Consider the following 21,343-nt stretch of genomic DNA (forward strand, 5'->3'; position numbering starts at 1 on the left):
TAGGGATTCGGATGATTTCTCTTCCCATCTTCCCATCTTCGAAACCTAAAAAGCACACGCCCACTTTATAGAAATATTTAGGGAAAAAAATCAGAATCGAATACATCTTAGGAGAACACCTAACAGTTTTACACGACCTGATATTTTGTTATTTACTTGGTATGATTTAACGTGCCACTTTATTAAATAATCTATTCGAAAATATAGTTAAAATTTTAACAATTTTTTAGATCTATAAATACATCGTCTTGTTTAATGTAGACTTTCAAGAAGATAATTTTATTAAAACTCGAATTTTTTTATTAGTGTGATAATGAATTTGTTCTTTCTCGAATTGAATTAAAATATAATACAATCGTTCTATTTGTTTCACAACAATTTGTCGATTTGATGAAGATACATATTTTCTTCATATTCCCGATACATCTCCAAGTATTTTCTTGCGGCATTTTTGTTTTTGGGTGAAGCCCGCAGAAAGGATTTCATCGGTGCGATAGGCGGTTAAGCATGGTGAAGAACACGTCTTCATTTTAGCGGTCAGGAGGTGCTGGTGACATTCCAGGGATCCGCAACGCGAACTGAGCGGAAAGGACGCGACCCTATCCCCGGCCGCAATGGCACAAGGAGATCGACGTCCTGGAGGGCGTCGCCGTCCTCGCCGTCCTCATCGTCCACGTCGTGTGGGTCCGAGCGTTCCGGACATAGCACCGCGTCCCCGCTATCGGTTAGGGTTTTGCTGCCGCGCGACCCGAGTTTTTCGTGCGGCTCTTCTCTGGCGGTAACTCGAGGCCAGGCAAGTCAGGAGTGCATTACACGCAATTAGACGCCAGGGTGGCCCCAAGGTATGTCCGACAAACGGCCCTCCTCTTCATCTCCCCCTACTACATTGCGTCGCACCGTTTTCCTTCTCGTTCCTCTCTTCGTCGCTTCCATCACTACATGGTTCACCCTGCACTCGTTTCCCCTCGGTGACCCCTTTCGGGCCATTTTTCTTTTTTGTATTATAATATCTTGCAGAAACATAACAATTTTATAATTTTATTCTAATAATTTATTTTGCTCTATAGATTTCCAAAGTTAATTTTACACTAAGAATAATACTAATATGATTTGTCTTCTATTTTTATATTATTCATTTGTAACAGAAAATATATATTTGAATAATATGTTTTGAAAAGTATTCTATAAAAAAAATATCAGCTCTATATTCTTATATTAAATTATAAATTGGCATCCAGCATTAAATTAAATGATATCAAACATTCAATAGTTTCAATGCAAAGCTTTAACAATAAGTAAGGGTGTGGTATGCGTGTCGTGATTAATCCTGTGTCTGCAAAAATAAGCGGCTAATTAAATTTGTTTGTGTGCGAACACATGTTTCACTCTCTTACAAATAGTCAATGGAGGCTGTGACTATCGTCAAACAGCATGGCGCATCGTCGCGTAAGAGTGAGACACAGGCTATGTTGAAGGGAAAGAAGAAGAAGAGACTGAATGGGGAGGGTAGCGAAGGGAAAGACAACTCACGTACATAAGAACCAGTGGCACCGTTTAATACGGGAAACACTGGCGCACTTTAAGTGTAATTACCATTGGCGTAATTAATTTAGCTAAAGAGCCGGCATTAATTTACTGCGCGTGTTTGATCTTTCTTCTCTTTTGATGCTCCTCTTTTCTTTGTCTGCGTTTAAAGTGAAGCTGTGCACGTCAAGTTTTCTTCTTCCGGAACTCGCATCTTTATATTTTTTGCTTCTTCTTTCGTTTCAATGCTTTCTCAACTATGTTATGTATTCAAACGTAACAGATAAATTTTGAAAAAATTTCTTCTTTCCACTGCAGCAATCAAATGTTATTTCTTATAGTTTTAATCTATGCGTATATTTTAAAAAATTTTGTTTTTACATTTTATCTATTTTAGATTTTATTCCACTTCCTGTTCTTTACGATTATCATGTTTTTATTATTAGTAAGCATGATAGCAAACGGCTTTGCTAATGTCTCATTTTTTATGCATATATACCGGAAAACAATCACAGTGATAACACAGCGAAGTCATGCGAATGTCCGCTTTGTCACAAAGTGATATTATTCTATGACAGTCTTTTTTTATTACAACTGCATAATATCATGACGAAATCACTCTGTGATAAAGCGAACATTTAGTCATATCACTGTGACTTCTTGCTGTGAATATTATCTGTTAAAAACCAATCTTGTAATACTTTCATGAATAGTCTTCTGGTTTGATCTAGATCATATAATTTTTCCTTCGAAAATGTAAAGCATTGCAACAATGTTTGTTTCAAACGTAATCGCCAAAAGACGTGATAAAGAACTAATCGACACTATGCGTTTAAGGGGCGCGATCGCAGAGTCCATTGGTACTGGTTGGTGGTCCAATTAGTGTAGCATCCGAACGTACGCGGGGTGGTTGAGCAATTGTCGCAGTTGAGTCGCCATATAAATTTCTCAGTACGAGCCGGTACGAGCATCGGTAGGCCGGTCGCCTGGGCTAACTGTGCACACACAGTGAACTTTCTTGCGTGGTCGCGCAGTGCTCACCGCCGGCTCGGTCGCTAAAGGATATTAAACGCCTTCCTTGTAGGCTGACCGATGATTGCACCGACGACAGTTACTATCTGGAAACTGCCGCCTCGTGCAAAACGGCAGGAGCACAGAATGGCTATACAGTTAAACGTCGCTTAGCAACAAGGTTGCCTTTGGAGCAACGTTGAACGACGTGTTCACCCTGTGTTCTCACGTCTTTGTTACCTACTCAGATGATAGCGATGATTTGCAAGTGAAAATGTTTACTAAAAAACTTATTAGTATATTAAGACAATTAAATAGACTTTGTCTAATAGTAATTTTACACATATATCTTTGTATTGTTTTAGGTGATTGTGAATCTTTGCATTTTTTAAATTAAATATATTATCGCTCTTGTTAATCTGTACCTACACAGAATTATTTTTTGTTATATACATTTTGAAATCGACGGATTAATTTATGGTTGTATGTGCATTACGTATTACAGAATCTAATGGCATTGAAAGTTTTTATAGCTGTTTAATTTTGAAATAAGCAAATAACAGTAAAATCTTTCGAGAATTGACTTGGCAATGACTATGCATAGAAAATTTGTACCCAACATTATATATCTCTGCTATTAGGTACCATTTATTGTACAAGTGAATCTTTTATTAGAAACATAAATGTCAATACAATTACTAATATAAATTACATATAGCTAACTCATTATCTAATGACGTAAAAAAAATGTAGGAGAGAATACTCTGATTCTTCTGAATAGAAAAAAATGCTGCTTTGCGTAGGAGTATCTGGCTTTTAGCCAAAGATTGCTCTTCTGTTGGCTACTTGGCTAGTCGTTTGCAACTGACTCGGCGAATAGCTTTTGGTTATCCTAAAACCACTTACAGCACCGCGAAAAGTTATTGTAAGTTGACAGATCTGAGTGCATTTCGTGATAGGTGACGACAATTCGCGTACGGTGTGCTAAGCTGTTATTTGATCCTCTGATTTCATAGTCTCGTGATATTTGGTATGTAAATGTGATCTTACCAAAACTAAAGATTTAATTATTGAATCGCTGCATCGTAGCTTTTGTGCGCATTAAACAATGCAACGTACGCTAGTATAATACGTATTTACATATGCATTTTGAGTTTAACGAATATAACTTGCAATTTTTTATAATATTATATTTTATATCGCAGTATTAAAAACTTCTAAAAATTAGTCATGTTTGATGATTTATCATATTGTGAATTTTTTCAATAATTAATTATAACAATATGTATAAATTAATATAAATATAAATAATTGGCAAATTGATTTATTATTAAAACTTTTCTAAAAAAGATAAACTCAATTTTAAAAAATTTATATGATAATTTATTTACCTAATATTACAATATGCACTAATACAATAAACGTTTAAAATTGCAACGTTTCATGGTGTTAATGCAATATATAAGTTTTGCGCTAAATATATTTTCTCGATTGTAATACACGCAATGCAGAAATAAAGAGATGAAGTATAAAAGAATAAGACAATAAATAAATACACACACACACAACATCTTATTCTTTTATACACACATATATATGCAATAAAAATATAAATAATAATATATACAATACAAATGATTGTTTTTTGATTTTTGTAATAACATGTAATTTATAATTACATATAATAAATATCTTTTTGTTATGTTAAAAAATTATATAATTAGAAATTTATTTTTAGAAAAATATTAATTAACATGTCACATTAATAATTATTTGTTTATAATTAATTAGTTTCAACGATATTAACGTGGACTATATTATGTACTTTTTAAAGATATTTTTTCGCATATCATGGAAGAGGATATTAATTCAATAAAAAAATGCAATCATCAAAGTTGTAAAAATGAAGAAAAGCCTAGTATGAGACAACTTTTTAGAGACGGTACGCGAAAATAATGTATAGAAATATTTTTTTATCACATTTATCAAATATTATAAACGTTTTTTATTATTGCAGCTTGGCGTAGAATAAAAATGATAAGTGGTGGAAGCAATCAAAGAAACTTAAATAATGATAACGTTCACTTATACCGTATGTATATTCTTAAATTTATTTACGAAGATGATAACTTTTTAATTATTAATTTATACAATTATTTATATAATTATTAATATTTTTTAAACATGTAAATTAAAATGTTTTTATTGTATATTTAAAACAATATAATATAACAATCATTTACTAACTAATATTTTATCTACTGTTGGCATGTAGAACAATTTTAGTTAAAACAGTTTTTAATATTTTTATTACTTATTATTTTTACTTATAATTTTATTAAATACAATGCACATTATTATATATTTAATGAAATTATAAGTAGTATAAAGGTATTTTTTATGTTCGAAGTTCTAAATATTGAACACATTACTAGATGGCAGCACAAATCACTTTCTTATAGCACCAATCTTTATCAACGAATGATAGTTAAGATTGCGATAAAAGATTATATTATTATAATCTCAAAAGAATACAAAGTCTATAAAAATCGGATTATAAGAAATCTTTAACCGTCTTATTAAGCGTCTTTAAAATTAGTTTTGCAAAGTTTAAAATATCTTGAGCCGGATTTTATAGATTTTGTTTTGGATGCGATAATAACAGTAATTTATAAATAATATATTAGCAATAGCTATTATAATATATATTGTTTAAAATATTATTACACTTTATATTTAAAATATATCAGAAAAAAGAGAGGGAATTTATTCTTTAAAAAATTATATAAAATATATGAATTATTGCCAAAGAAATTATTATTTACGTTATAATGAAAACGTAATTAATCGCATTACTTTTTAAAATGACGTTATAATATTTTATTAATTAAAATTTCTTTTGATTTGCATAATATAATTTTTTTTCTTTTTTTTTATGAAATTAAGCTCTAACGAAAATATATATGAAACAATATAACATTTAATTAAGAAATAAATGAAAATTTATGCACATTAGTTTATCTTATATACTTTATTATATACTTATATATTATTATATACTTATTTTAATTAAAAATAATGAAAATATAAATATAAAAGTGCTAACAGTAATCTTTCGTGATATATGAAGATGAAGTTATTGGAAAGTTTTTTTATTTATTATTCAATTATAGTACGTATATGCAAAAATATATTTTAGTCAAAATGACTAACATTAGTTATTCAGCTTATACGCTCTCGGGTTAATAATACAATTTTCACAAAACTTTTCAATATATTAATTTGTCTTAATTGTACACACAATACACATGCAATATTTACATACGTTTTAGAACTTTGACATAGTCAAGAGTATCTTGGTTGAAGTTAGCAGTTATATCTAATTTATTGTTAGAACAAATTGTTAAATTTGTTTAGAAAAATCTACTGAACAGCTTGTTATGACAATATTGATGGACATTATCTTAAACTAGCACATTTTCTCTACAACAAATATTAAAACTTATTAAAATGCAAAATTATAATATGAAATAAAATATAATAGACAAAAAATTATTTGATATATATTATAACAATATCAAATGAAATTGTATAAATTTTTGGATGCAAAATTTAGTACAGCACGGTGAAGTACAGGTATAATAAATGAAAATGTAAAACTATTAAATTTCCAACATACGACAGGAAGATGTAAACTTTTATGGATATTTTTCCTACGATATTACGCGAGAAAACCCGGTGTAAGGAGAGAGAAAAAAGTCTAGGCTACATCTTGCACATTAATAATAACGCTGCAAAATATATAAGCTCAAGTATTCTGGATAATAATCAGTCTCGACAAGTAATAATTTTTGCTGTGCAACATTTTTTTTATTATTTTTATGTTTGTATCATTAATTTAAAAAATATATCTTAAGCATTTTTTTAATATAATGTAAACTACACTTCAATGATTTTATCTTTGTTAAGTTTATTGAGAAGTTTTGTCAGATCTGTTTTAAATTTTATGTTTTAAATTTTAACATTTTTTAGTTTTATGTTTTATAATCATAAAATTTAATTATATTTGTTGGAAATAAATTATAATTAAAGAAGAGAGTTAAGCATTTTTTAAATATTTTCTTAATTATTTAAACGTTGTAAGCTGTTAGTGCAGGTTTAAAGACTTCAAAGTAACATTAAGTTTTCACTTTATGCAGGTTGAAATTTTGCTTGAAACATGTTACAGTAGTTTTTTGCAATTATTTATCTTTTTAAGAGAATTATATCGAGTAATATATTCACGACAAGCCGAGCTTTACGAATAAAATTGCGAATAAAAAATTGTACGCAAGGTAAAACTGTCTCCTAGTTTGCATGCAAGAGTCACATTAGACTATGCACAAATTTATTCTTAAAATTTATATCTGAGTAACTGTCTGTGGATTGCTCTTATTTGTTAAAAAGACATTTGCTTTATAGTTTGTTAATAGACATAAAACATTTTTTTTTATTTGTTTTTTCTTACAACTTTAAATGTTACGAATTTTAAGCTGTTGACATTAAATATAATTTAATAAGAGTATAATTTTAATATATTTCCTTAAATTAATTAAATCATAAATAATTATAAGTAAAATAATTATATTTAATTGTAAGTAAATTTTTTTAACTACATATATTTGCATAAAACTCTAAATGAATAAAAACATCTTTTTCTTGTCCCCTCGTTACATCTTACTTTTACAATTTTATTATTTCTTAAATCGCAATTGATTATCTATTATTCTTTAATATACGATGGAAATAAATCTTTTTTTTTCTGTTATCTCAATAATTGTACTTAGTTATAACATACAACAGTTATTTACAACATTATGCTTGTTCGCTATCTTTAGGTTTTTCGAAAAAAAGAAGATCACGTGAGAATATTTCACGGCTTTCTCAGCTTTCTTTAACTTCTTCCCCCTACCTTGATATTTTTTCCTTATCCTAAGACGACTGAATCACCAGCGAGCAGAGGCGTTGCCGTGATACTATTTATCTCCATCCTGACGGTTTCCTTATCTAACCGAAACGACTTTCACGTCTCACCATTAATTCTTGCCGGGAACCACAATTAACTTTGCCTCTAAAGCGAAAATGAAAAAATCATGCTGATCTTTAACTATCTATAGTCCTGCTTTCCACCGTCTTTCTCTCATCATTTTAGTCGGTATACCATAAATAATGCAAGACGCCATCTGAGGAGTTATATTGTTGGAATCCTTTATAGAATGTTTAATATAGCCTTTCTGAAAGATATTATACATTTCATAATTTCGTATTTGAATAATTGAATGTGAACTTGAATATGCAAAATGAAATTGTACTCATATAATTTACATTTTTTTCATATTGTATTGTTTCAGTAATTATATTTGCCAATTTTAGTGATTCTAATTTAACTTTATACATACAGACTATGCATTATTTGCCTTTTATATTTTGATATTTGAAATTTTAGTTTTAATATATATTGCTTTGAAATATGTTATATATTCCATTGCATTTTCTCGCTTTCAAGTTTTGATAAGAACAGATAAAAAGAATAAATGTGAAAAATTAATGTAATATAATTAATATATAAATTCCGACGGTATGAAAAATTTGAAAATATCAGCTATGATCATACTAAAAATTAAAGTAGAAAATAGTAAGAGTAGAACACGATATTTAGCGTTTCACTTAAAGATGTTCGCGGTAATTCATATTAATCCTGTTTAAATAAAGCACTATGTGTACTATAAATAAGCAGCAATCATGTTCAAAGTAGATTATTTCATTCAGAATTGTTAGGAGTGCTACAATTGTTGGTTGGAACACGTAAACACATCGTAATCATGTACATTCGCAGTCGTTTATGCACTAAATTATGCAGAGCACCTGTCATTTAAAGAGTTCTCATAGTTTGAAGCAAGCGTGAATAACGTGTATTTGAGTAAAAGAGCATTTTCGTGATGTACTTATTAGCACTTGACCTAAATGCGCAAGCAAAATTTACAAACACACAATACTTAAAAAATTATAAAACACATATTGAAAGATATAAAAATAACTTTTTATTAAATAATTAAATTGAGGTTTTTTAATTAAATTATTTCAAGCATGCTTTAATTATTTAATTGTTTCATATTTAATTAATGATAATTACAATTATTATATAACAATCTAATAAGATATTTTTAAGATATAAAATTTGTTTTAATAAATTTTTGTTTTAATAATAAATTGTTATATTATAGCAAAAATTATTTAATCTAGCATTGTGATAAAATTTTCGAATGTTAATAAATCAATTATGCTAAACGCAGGATATACTTTTCAGTGTTCTATAATCTATCAAGTAAATATAGCGATCGAAGTCGATATTCAACGGAATTAAAGATTATATTTTAGGAGCTCTCCTTTCACTTTTCACAGATTTTAATTTCTTTGCTTTATTGGCGTCAATAATTTGGGCGAAATGTGCGATGGTTGACAGAAGCCAAATGAAAATCGAGGGTTGCAAAAGGAGATAAGCCATTCATCCGCTTTCCTCAAAGTTTAAGGAACATAAACGTGTGAAAATATATTAGCGCAGATTCGTGATCCACTTTTACTAAGTGGTTTGAAATTAAAAAGGGAAAACTTTTGCAAAATAAAAAAAAATTTTCTCCGCAGCCACAAGCGTCTATGATTACTTTCAGTATTTTTATAAAGGCTGCTGTGGTGTAAATATTATAATAAAAATTATTTAATATTAGCGAAAACTTTTCCCGGGTATATCTGATTAACGTGAGAAGAAGCATCCATGTGGTCAAAATATTACAACTTTTGCAAAAAAGAATTTATTAAAAATATATTCGACAAATATAATGGAAAACATTAAATCTGGAAAAATTAGCATAATTACATATGTTAATAAAAATAACAGACACATGTATATATGTAATAACAAAAAGTCAACAGATGAAAAAAATGCTTAAATTTTTGACATGGTATCTTTAATTATCAACTTACTTACATTAACATAATTACAGATATATTAATGTACGTGTTGTAATAAAGTAGTACACTATAATTCTGTACATAGAAAATAATATTTTAAAGTAGAATTACGAATATTTTGATGTATCATAAACCAAGAACGCTTCGTTTGATTTTAATGTCACAAGGAGATTAAATCTATTCTAATAGCACTACTTCAAAATATATTTTCCTGTATATATCTTTAAAAACATATATTTTCTTAAAGCGTTTTGGTATATTATTTAACAGAATCTAATGCATTAAAATGCAGAATACTTTTCAACGAAGTACAATTAATGTTACATCTTATTGCATATGCACAAATCTAAAGGTGCTTCAAAATATATGACTGAATTCCGGATCAAAGAGAGAAGTGCTTAATTTGATGTACTGTGGTCTAAATCGGTCTCGTAATTGCCTCGCCATTGCCACAATCTAAATTTTCATTGGCAACTGCTAGCTTTTGCATTAAAGCCACTGCGGTTATCGTAAATTGGAGCAGACTTGAGAGCGTATGCAGCGGTTACAGATTTTGCCACTTGGGAACTTCCGGTATCGCGGTGTGGCAATACAATTTGGGAGGCAGATTAAAACTGACCCTGGAGGCTTAGAGCATCGACCTCTAAAATGCTTTGACCTTTGTCGCTTGTATTCCATCGCAGATGGAAACTACGAAACTTACACGATACATGATACTGTAATATGAATTTACGACTATGTTACTACCAACACCTTTCACCTTAAAACGTATGTACAGAGTATAGTTTTCATAAAAATCTTTTACACGCTAAAAATAGTTTTCCAAGAAGATTAAATTTTTTAATGCATTCACATCTTCAAATTTTTTCAATGCGCAAGGTAGAGAACGTTTTTTAACTATGTTAAATACGTACGTCAGCTCGATACATTTTATTGCATCCGATATATTTCTATGATACACGACGACAAACTCTATCCTACGTTTATTCTGTATCCCGTCGACCATCTATACAACCATCCGGCTTTAGTCGGTACTTTATCACCTTCATCTCCCGGAGAACTTTTGCAATTAACGCTGTGACAACTAGAGAATGTTAATTTGAGCAAGTTACCGTCAACCATTCGTGATAGAGAAAACCGTCCTTTTATTCGCGACACTGGCAATATGATTACTTTCCCTTCTAGATAAGATGGTTTGTTCGCCTATCTCTCGTACTTAACAAAATCACTAGAAAATGCTCCAGAGCGACCCTCGTAATTATCGGAAATCGACTTTAGAGTTGTCAAGGTTCTTTTTTGCTCTTTTCTGGGACCGCCGTATTAGGCAACTCGAGATATATCCGTACCGGAGTTAAGTGGGCGAATTTCCGTAACGCCATTTCATCCCGTATCCTAGTACCAAATGCTCCCCTTTAATCGAGGCGTGGAATTTCACTCCATATTTTTGGTGGAGCTTCGAGCGCCAACATACGCGTTGGCGGACTCGTCGACATGATGTATTCTAAGCACGAACAAGTGGGCTACGTATCATTGATTTCTCGATGAGAATAAAATCCATGCATATAATGACTACGCGGCATGTCGAGTGTCGGGTATCCCCGGAAATTGGTGGATGAAGCCAGTAAAATAGATCGCGCGTCAGGAAAAATTCCATAGTTATTTCTTATCTCTTACCTAGAACCGCGGTTTAGTTTCATCACGCGGTTCCTATATCTGTCGTCACAAATTGCAGTAATCATCTGATTTATGAAAAAATTATCATATAATGTATATCCGTTAACAATGAAGCGTGATAAGTAACCTGAAATGCACGAGATATATTCTCACAGTGTCGAATATAAAAACATTTTAAAAATTAAATCAATAATAAACGAAGAGAGCAAAAATCTAATATAATATGATCAAAAATTGATAATTAACAATAAGTAATAATGTTTTGTAAATTTTTGAATACGAATATTACAATGTGCAGTATACAATAAAATGTATACTGCATTGTTATCGTTATTGCCATTGTCAATAAGTTTTGGGATTGGTGTTTCATTTTTTAATGAGAAATATCAAAGTCATGCAATTTTCAAAAAGTAATTAAGTCACAAAAACATACATTTATAGCTATGTTATTCTGTTATTTATTATATTAGTTATTTTATTTTTAAAAAACTTGTTTTGTTATTATTTCTTTAAATTTTTAATGGAATTATGCTAGAGTATTTCAGATAGACTCAATTATTTTTACAGATAAATTAAGAAGTATTTTTGTTACATTGACATATTTCGAGTTTTGCATCGTGTCGCATTGCGTAATTTTACATTGCATGTAGTTGTACAAATGTTTCTTTTGCATATGTACATATAAAAATTAACATTTACGCGTTTTAAACCTCTCTTGATATCTAGTCAACATGAAAAATCAATAGAATCATATTAAAAATAATTTCTTTATCTCTCATAAAAGATATTTTTAAAAAATTTGGTCACAGAACAAACTGATTTTAAAAAATCTACTGTGTTATATGAAACACATTTTACACATTTTTACATTTGTGTAAAATGTCTCTTATCTTTATCCGATTTTCCGGAGAATTGCTTGTAATCTCAATATCTGATTGATAGCGACACAAAGTGTTATGAAACGCAATAACATAGCCATAACCATATTTCAATATTATAAATTGATATGTCAGAGAAAATATATTTCATTTCTATTTAATTCCTATAAAATGATTAGTACAATCATTACAATACTATCACAATATAGAATTACTTTTTTAAAGTGTTTTTCTAAAGTGTTTTAATTTCTTGAGATCATATTTGTAAAATTTTTATTAATTTCTAACAAAGTTTATTAAATATTTCTTATAAAGACTATTTAGTCATGCAAGATAAAAAAATTATCATAATATATAAATATTATATACATATATGTATAGTTACAAGATAGTATTTAATATACTTTAGTATATTGAAAGAAATATTGTCATATGTGTATGTATCTGCGTACGAGTTTTCGTCATGTTGTGGACCAATAATAAACTCTGTCTGAGGTTGCTAAGACGACTATCGACATTTTGCAGGACATTGCAAACTGAATCGTGCACATGTCCACGATTCAGTATCAGTACGAACCAATCCAACTCATCGTCGCGAGAAGATAGAACAGGAAATAGACGCGGTTTCACGAGATTCTCGTTTGGCGAGCTGAAAAAAAACGAAGCTTCTGGCAAAGGAGTGAATTGCGCGATGCACTCGAGATTCAGGAAATAAAAACGGAAATTGTAGTGGTTCAGTGAAATTCCGGTTAAAAAAATTACATGTATGTGAGGTCAAGTTAGTAAAAAAAAACATCTGGCTAACGATTGTTCTGATATATTATTAGAATATAATTTGTAAATCTTTTAACGACACACATATAAGAGTATCCGAAAATTTTATTGTAACAAAAAATTTAAGTTTTGACTTTTCAATTTTATCATAAAAAATCTGATTTTTGTTTTATAATAAAAATCTCAAACTTTTTTATTATAAAAGAATATGATTTATATAAATTTTAAAAAATATGAATTTTTTTCAAAGAAAAATAGAAAACTTTAATATACCGATTATCATGATTTGATAAATTAAAAAAAATGTACATAGTTAAATATCACATTTATCATTATGTGTACATATAATTTAAATTTCATTGTACAAAAAAATTTATTTATTTATTATTTATAATATGTATGTTTTTAACAATTATTTTTATTTATAATTTGATCGTGGTTCTATATAGAGATGAAATTATAAGTTACACGAAAATATTATGAAAACGATGCCAACTCCTTGATGAAACATTATTTTCATTGCCAAGTGAAACAAAACTGCTTCGAAACAATAAGTTATATAAACTTATCTTTTGAAAGCACGAGGCAAACCAAAACTTTTGTGTCATTACTGTTAAATTATGTAAATGAAAATGATGAAGTTTGATTGCATGTTTTACAGAATTTCATAATTAATTACTCTTGTCTCTATTCTTGCTTAGTTTCACTTTCGCGTGTATTTACTTTTTAACATACTAGAACATTACAGGCGCGCGCTATTTGACTTTTCACTTTAAAAATAATAATAATTGCAATTTGATCTTCTCTATCTTTCGTTTACATAAATTAAACGTCTTCTGCAATTTTGAATAAAAAAATGTAAAGTTTAATTATACATATATATACATACATAAATACATACATACATACATACATACCTACATACCTACCTAGATACATACAGACCAACATACATACCTACTTGCATACTTACTGCTACCTAGCTACCTAGCTACCCAGCTACATATTTATCTAGTTACGCTCGCTCGTTTGTTCACTCCCTCCCTCTCTTTTTCACTCACTCACTCGCTCACTCCCGGCTCACTCCTCGCTCACTCCTCGCTCACTCTTAGCTCACTCCTCGCTCACTCACTCGCTCACTCCTCGCTCTCTCCTCGCTTCCTCCTCGCTCAGTCACTCGCTCCCTCCTCGCTCACTCACTCGCTCACTCCTGACTCACTCCTTGCTCACTCCTGGCTCACTCCCGGCTTACTCCTGGCTCACTCCCGGCTCACTCCTCGCTCACTCCTCGCTCACTCCTCGCTCACTCTTAGCTCACTCCTCGCTTACTCCTCGCTCACTCCGTGCTCCCTCCTCGCTTCGCGCGCGCTACTTAACTTTTTATTTTTTACTTTTTAAAAATAAATTACAACAATAAATGTATAAATAATATTTATACAAATTTGACAGCTGTCAAAATTGCAATGACAGCTACTCTTGCAACACGAAGTATGCGCAGCGAGAGAACTAATCGGCATCGCGGAAAAGCGACAATAATAAACTTCGAGAAATGCGAGCAATCGACTTTACATGCCTTTTTTTTAGATAGGATTAACATTTAAATACCTATAAATATATAATAATTTTATATAACGTTATTTATAAATTGAAATTATTATTTAAATAAAATTTTTGAAATAAGAATGAAAATCTTTGATTGCTACATACATTCAAAACAAGAATGAAATGATTGTGGCTCGTATCGGAATTCGAGTCGGATTGAACTCGTTACATGGCTTCACATTTCAATTGGAAATATAGCGACAAGTCAGAAACCTTACTCATTAAGATCTATACACTATCTATTACGATACTTTTATAATTCATAAACTATTTCAGAAAAAATATTGTTTTTAAAATATTATTTAATATTTATCAATTCTCTCTTTCTCTCTTTCTCTCTCTTTCTCTCTCTTTCTCTCTCTCTCTCTCTCTCTCTCTCTCCCCCTATCTTTATCTCTCTTTGTATAAAGAGTTTATACTAAAAATGTACAATGCATAATTGTATTTTATCTTTGTATTTATCTTTTGTAAATTTATTTTAAAAAGTAACTTTTATTCTTTCTATTATTTTGCATTATTTTTATTTCTTATTGTGTGTGTTTTACAACTCATTTTATTACGCATCGACATTTGGACAGCAAATGGATGGCTGATATCTCGTTATATCAGATAATTGAATTTCTTTTTGTTTGGTTCAGCTCTTGAGAATTATTGACACAGATTCCAATAAATTACTCGATCTTCAGATCCACCTATTTTCCTCAGAGTTCTGATTTCTTTGTGAGACTGCCCGAATACCGATAATGATTGGGTGTCATTATATCGTATATCAAAAATTGGAAAAAATGTCGTATTAGATCGTGATCATTAGTATTGATCAAATTTTTTAGTTACAATTTCGATAACAGGTTATTTTTAATTTAATTTTAATTTTAATGCTATCGCTAATGCCACCGCTAATTTAATATAAGTACAATTATTATAGACTTAAGACATTTCATAAACTTACCATAAATTTTTTTTAATGTCTTCAATTAATATTTAGCCCGCACTTTTTGAGTATATATAAAATTTACATGGAAAAAAAACGATGTATTTTTATTTATTGTAATTTAATAATTAAAATAGCATCGTGTAAGAGCATTATTAATCATATATGTGCATTTGTCAGCATTGTTTTACTATTTAGATCTATTATGTAGATTTTATCGCGAACGCACAGTCTCTACATAAAAATGTGGAACAAACTGGTCTTAATGCACGAAAATCTCCATTACAAACAACAGGCCGTTACCACGTTTTTGCGCTGCCTTTGTTTCTCGCGTTTTTGTGTTCGCATTTAGTGCAGCTGTGTGAGCTGAAAGTAAATTGTAGTTTTTACCACCAGATAAATATTGTTTTCACCAACTGCAGACAGGTACGTAATCGAAGATTGCATTTCAAATAATTTGATTATCAATTGGCGATTGTTACAGTGACGCAGATGGTGCAATAAAAAATTCTATTCACTGTTATAAAGTTGAAAGACTTTCGTAAATACTTTATGATGACTATGCAAATCTATTATATATTCTGGCTGCATATTGTTCTCTATTTGAATTTTTATCGTTACCATGTAAATTTTATTTGTCACTTTGCATGTGTGTACAAGTTTGTCAGTAATAAATGTGCACGATGTCAATAATCTATTTTTTAACTGAGGAATTTTAACAGGTCATTGCACGTATCGTAGATTTATCGAGATACTTTATTGCCATTGTCTGATAAATAATATTTATACGGATGTGGTATATGGAACTATGCTTTTCATAAATGTGAATTGCTTAATATATTAGAAGATTGATTGTTCGCGCTTGTTAAATTTCTTATACAATCGTTCATAAGTCGTAGCTGCGAATGAATATTTGACAGGAAGATGCAACGTAGATTTCTCAAATAAACAATAAAGGTATTGTACCAAAAATCTCATACATGCGTCAATCAAATCTTTCAGTAAGAATGATTCATCGCGGATTCACAAGTTTTTACAAAAACTATGTGTATACATGCATTCGCGTGTAACACAGAGCTAAAATTTTGTCACTGCAATGGACAGTCGATATTTGCGCGTCGCATCACGCCACATACAACAAACACCCAGCTCTGTATTCAACGAGTTGCTTAGTCGAATCCGAGACTATACATGAACGTGATAAGATTGTCGAGCCTGGCTGATGATTCATAAAACCTCATGTGAGATCATAGGATTTTCGTTTTTCTTCATCTCAGATCATCATCAAGAATACAATTTTGCTGCTACAAAGAATTGTAATAGAAACGATGTCATGTCGAGATTTTACTCTGCTAGCTGAAATAAGAAATGCTTGTTTTTGCGCTTTAAGAGCTTAAAATAATATAGATTTACGTATTATACTTATACTTACTATTTTTCTCCTCTTCGCGTAGGTAAAATTAGATACAATATTTTAAAGACCGCTATATATTGCATACGAATATTCTTTTTTTTTTTACTTTATATTTGTCTACTTCAATCACGTTTCGATAAATATATAGAGTATGATTAGAGCTAGAGTTGAGTAAAGTTTAGGTAGAGAGCTTAATGAAATTTTAGTTAAGTACTAAAGATTTCAATCCCAAATTATATTAAATAAAGATTTATTTGAACAGTAAATTAGAGACAAGAGAGTTACTCTTGTCATCAGTATACCAAACAATCATGATTCCTAAACAACGGAGGATCCTTAATTTGATTTAAACTATTGAAATCTTATTATTTACTGGGGAAAGTTACTAATGACTTGATTATTTTGGAAGTGATGCAAGTTAATTGCGGAAATCTTGTTGAACTCATACACTTTATTGCATATTCTCTTTCTGCACACATTAAAATATTTCAAATTTAATCCAACTATTAATCGATTAAATGTATTATCATGTATTAACTAAATATCTCTTATTGATGCATTTAATTACTTAATTAGTACATTCTTTCAATGGTTATCTTTCTGAATGGAAATCGAATAATATTATATTAATCGAATAATTCTAACATATGTCACGTCGTTACCTAGTTGAGCTATATCTAATCGATCATATGACATTCATATTTTACCCAAGAAAAATCAAGTTACAAGGACAAGTGAACTAAAATATCGTTCTTAAATGTCGATAGGGTCACCAGATAATATAAAAATGATTGCTTCTTAAATAAATGTTGCTGTACTGCACAAGAAAAACTTCGGAATCGACATCAGTCAGCTGAAAATACAGACGGTAATGCTTGGATTTAATTACCAATGTACGCAATTAAAAATATTTTTTTAGACATGTGATCTACTTTTGCTAATTTACATGTTACATCTATCATAATTGTATATAAAACTATTGAAAATTGTTGTGTAAAATATAAAAAAAATTCTGAAGATTTTTATTTTAATTAAAAAAAAAAGCTCTTGGATGGATATGTGTATGTATGGGAAAAATTTACAAATTACATTATAGAGAACAACAAAATTTGATTTTACTTTCCAAGATATTAAAATTGCGACTTTTTAATAAAGAATTTGAAAGGCCTTTAACATCTCGTAAATGGAAGCTGCGTTAAGGAGTCTGTGTGGCTGACAGTGCTGCAATGCAATAAGGCTCTACTGAACTGTTCATAGATCAAGCAGATTTCGTATAAGACGAAGGAGGAAAGGGTCTATTGTTCCATCATATCCGCAGCTTTGATCGTGGTATTTTATAGGTCGCAAATTAACGTGCTTGCATCTCGTTAAATGTTACCGTTTTCGAGAAATATTACGTTTCATAGGACCATTAACCACGCTTTTGACATTCCAAAGTATAGGACGGAATTACACCCATGCTCGCGCGCGTATTTTCGTCACGCCTGATGCAAATTTATGGGCGACCACTTGCTGACAAATTCGCTAGCCACACAAGGCTGACCACACGTTGAGTTTCTCTACTAGACTTGATCCACATGTTACGCAGTCTCTCATTTGAATCAAGAAACGCTTCGTTAATGCTGTGTGACATGATTAATTGATACATAATTTACATACGCGAGGATCTAGCTAAACAAGAATAAATTCTGTAGAAAATTTTACTTGAGAATTAGGTATACCTTTTTCCGATTAAATAAAACCATTATTTATTTTTTTAAACACTTTTAAATTCAAAAACATTTATATTAATTTATTATATTTTTTGTAGGCGATGTACTGAATTAATGCATATTAGAAATATATAATATATATGTATATATACATATATATGTTTACTAATATAATATATACATAAATCTGATTATAAATAATTAAAAATTTTTGAGATTTTAAGTATTTTTTAAGTATATTGTTTACAAAACAAATAAAGTTAAAAAGTTATTTTTTTAGTTTTTATTTTATAATCATTGACAACTTAGATACTTACTTTCATATTTGATTTTTGCAGTCTGCGCGTGTAACATCGCTATAAGTATCTCTCTTTGTTCTCGATTTGACTTACTATTTTAAATCGACTAAACTCTACCTCTTCTAATTCTGTCAGTCTTCTCGCGTCGGTTACAGTATCATGATATAGTGGGCTTTCTCCTCTATCGTATTATACGGGCACCCGTGGCAACAGGTTGCCTAGCAACAACGCTTACTGGTTAGCCACTAGAACCATTGCTGACGCTGGTGATACTGATTTCGTTCCCATTTGCTTTCATGGCCTCCCTTCGGTTATTTTGTACAATTTACACTTCGTACCCTACCAGTTTCTCTGACATAAGCTTCCGGTTAATGTGCTGCTGGTCGGCGAAACTGTGTTAGTAGACCTTATCATTCTCCTTTACCGTCTCGGAGAGCAGAATGACTCCGATGACCCACAGACACTACATCTAGATATCACTGACGGGGTAGATGATAAGAAGCGGTCTCGCTTAGTTGAGTATGATCCCTTCGGGAACTTTTATGCCTTGAAACGAAGGGAAAGAGTTATTTAAGGATTCTTTTTTCTCCACAGTGGTTTCCCAGAATAAAAGTTTTATTCAGCTGTTTTTGCTCGTGACCTTTGAATAGTAATGATTATTTGGCGGGTCTTTTTTAAGTTTATATACGGTGGAAACATTGCAAAATTATATAACACTTGATTAAGTTATTAAATGTTTTACTTATTAAAAAATATCTAATTTCGTAAGATATAAATATTAAAGATATAAATATATAAATATAAGTTTAATTACATAATAATAGAACTTTAATAAATATATATGTAAAAAATGTACCAGGATAAGATAAAATTTTTATTGAAGAAAGAATTGAATTATTAAGAAAATAATTCTTTATTGCAACTATTCGTATACTTTATTCTTTGTGCATTTTTTTTACAGAACTTATTTTTTAAATTTGTTCTCGATTTCTTTCTATCCTATAAAGAAAGGTTTTTGTCGTTTTGATCGAATGTACACATTCTCTTTATTGCATTATTCGTTTTCTCAAAAATTTATTGGAATATGTTAGAGACAAATAGTCTATTCACAATACAAGTACAATGGAAATATAAGAAAAATCAGAGTTATATTGATATAGATATCTTATTATGTATAAAAATCGTAAATTGGTTAGTATATATTAGAATCTATAAAATTAAGATTACCTGAATAAATGTGATCTATTATGAAGAAGTATTGTTTAAAACAGAAGAAACAGAATAATAGTAAAGATATATGTGTATATTTTAATTTGTTTCTAACAATAAATGTTTGGAAATTTTAACACAACTTAATATTTTTTTACATGAAGATAAGGATTATACTATATTCTAAAGTTGCATGTTTTTTTTTTGTTTCAAGTTTCTAAAAATTACTTAAAAATTGATAAATATGGAATTGAGTTTGTGTTTATTAATCTGTATTTAATAATGGCTTAACGTACAACAAAATTTTTTTATATTGTATCATCTTAATCATTTATCTCAATTAATCTTAACAGGTTACGGCCGTGAAATTTTAATAAATTGAACTAACAGTTGATTGATTGATTAATGCCGCATATGTGTGCGCGGATTTTGGAAAAATTACTAGAAAATATTGGAAAATGGACTGCCTTATCTCTCTCTCTCCGTCTCTTTATGTCTGTCCCCGTCTGTCCCGGTCTCTCCCGGTCTCTCCCCGTCTCTCCCAGTCTCTACCCGTCTCTCCCCGTCTCTCCCGGTCTCTACCCGTCTTTCTCCATCTCTCCCGGTCTCTCCCCGTCTTTCCCCGTCTCTCCCGTCTCTTCTGGTCTCTACCCGTCTCTCCCCATCTCTCCCGGTCTCTCCCCGTCTCTACCCGTCTCTCCCCATCTCTCCCGGTCTCTCCCCGTCTCTCTCCATCTCTCCCGGTCTCTCCCCGTCTCTCTCGGTCTCTCTCCGTCTCTACCCGTCTCTCCCCATCTCTCCCGGTCTCTCCCCGTCTCTCTCCATCTCTCCCGGTCTCTCCTCGTCTCTCTCGGTCTCTCTCCGTCTCTTCCGGTCTCTCCCGGTTTCTCCTCGTCTCTCCTGGTCTCTACTGGTAGATATGGGTCGTCTCTCTCTCTCATATATATTCTAATATACATATACTGAAGTAATGAAATAGTACAGTTAAATACATTTGACTTCTGACCTCTTTCCATATCCATGCACTATCTATGCAGAAGTTAATCTCTGACATATCAAGTACGAGATGCACTAAAAGTATTCTTCCACGCGAATTTTACTTAACAGCTCTCGATCCTATCAGTGTCTTCTTATTTTCACATTTACGTAACGGCGACTATCTTTACTGTTGTGCTGAAGCATAATAGGAATTGAAGAAGAATAGAATTGTTCTCTCTCTTTATATACTATTATATGCAAAAAAATATATAATAAAATACAAAAGAATTTTTTATCATATTATAATACATTTTTCGCTATTGAGTTTG

The 21,343-nt window shown here is 30.6% G+C and overlaps 1 long non-coding RNA gene across 1 annotated transcript; it reads left to right on the plus strand.

The window, feature by feature from the left end:
- Window positions 1–242: 242 nt before the first annotated feature.
- Window positions 243–4,591, plus strand: LOC105838626. The gene is made up of 3 exons (XR_001139237.3): window positions 243–3,565; window positions 4,370–4,477; window positions 4,553–4,591. It is a non-coding gene; the product is annotated as an uncharacterized LOC105838626 (long non-coding RNA).
- Window positions 4,592–21,343: the final 16,752 nt, after the last annotated feature.

The sequence above is a fragment of the Monomorium pharaonis genome, chromosome 1 (genome assembly GCF_013373865.1).
Source record: "Monomorium pharaonis isolate MP-MQ-018 chromosome 1, ASM1337386v2, whole genome shotgun sequence".
NCBI lineage: Eukaryota > Metazoa > Arthropoda > Insecta > Hymenoptera > Formicidae > Monomorium > Monomorium pharaonis.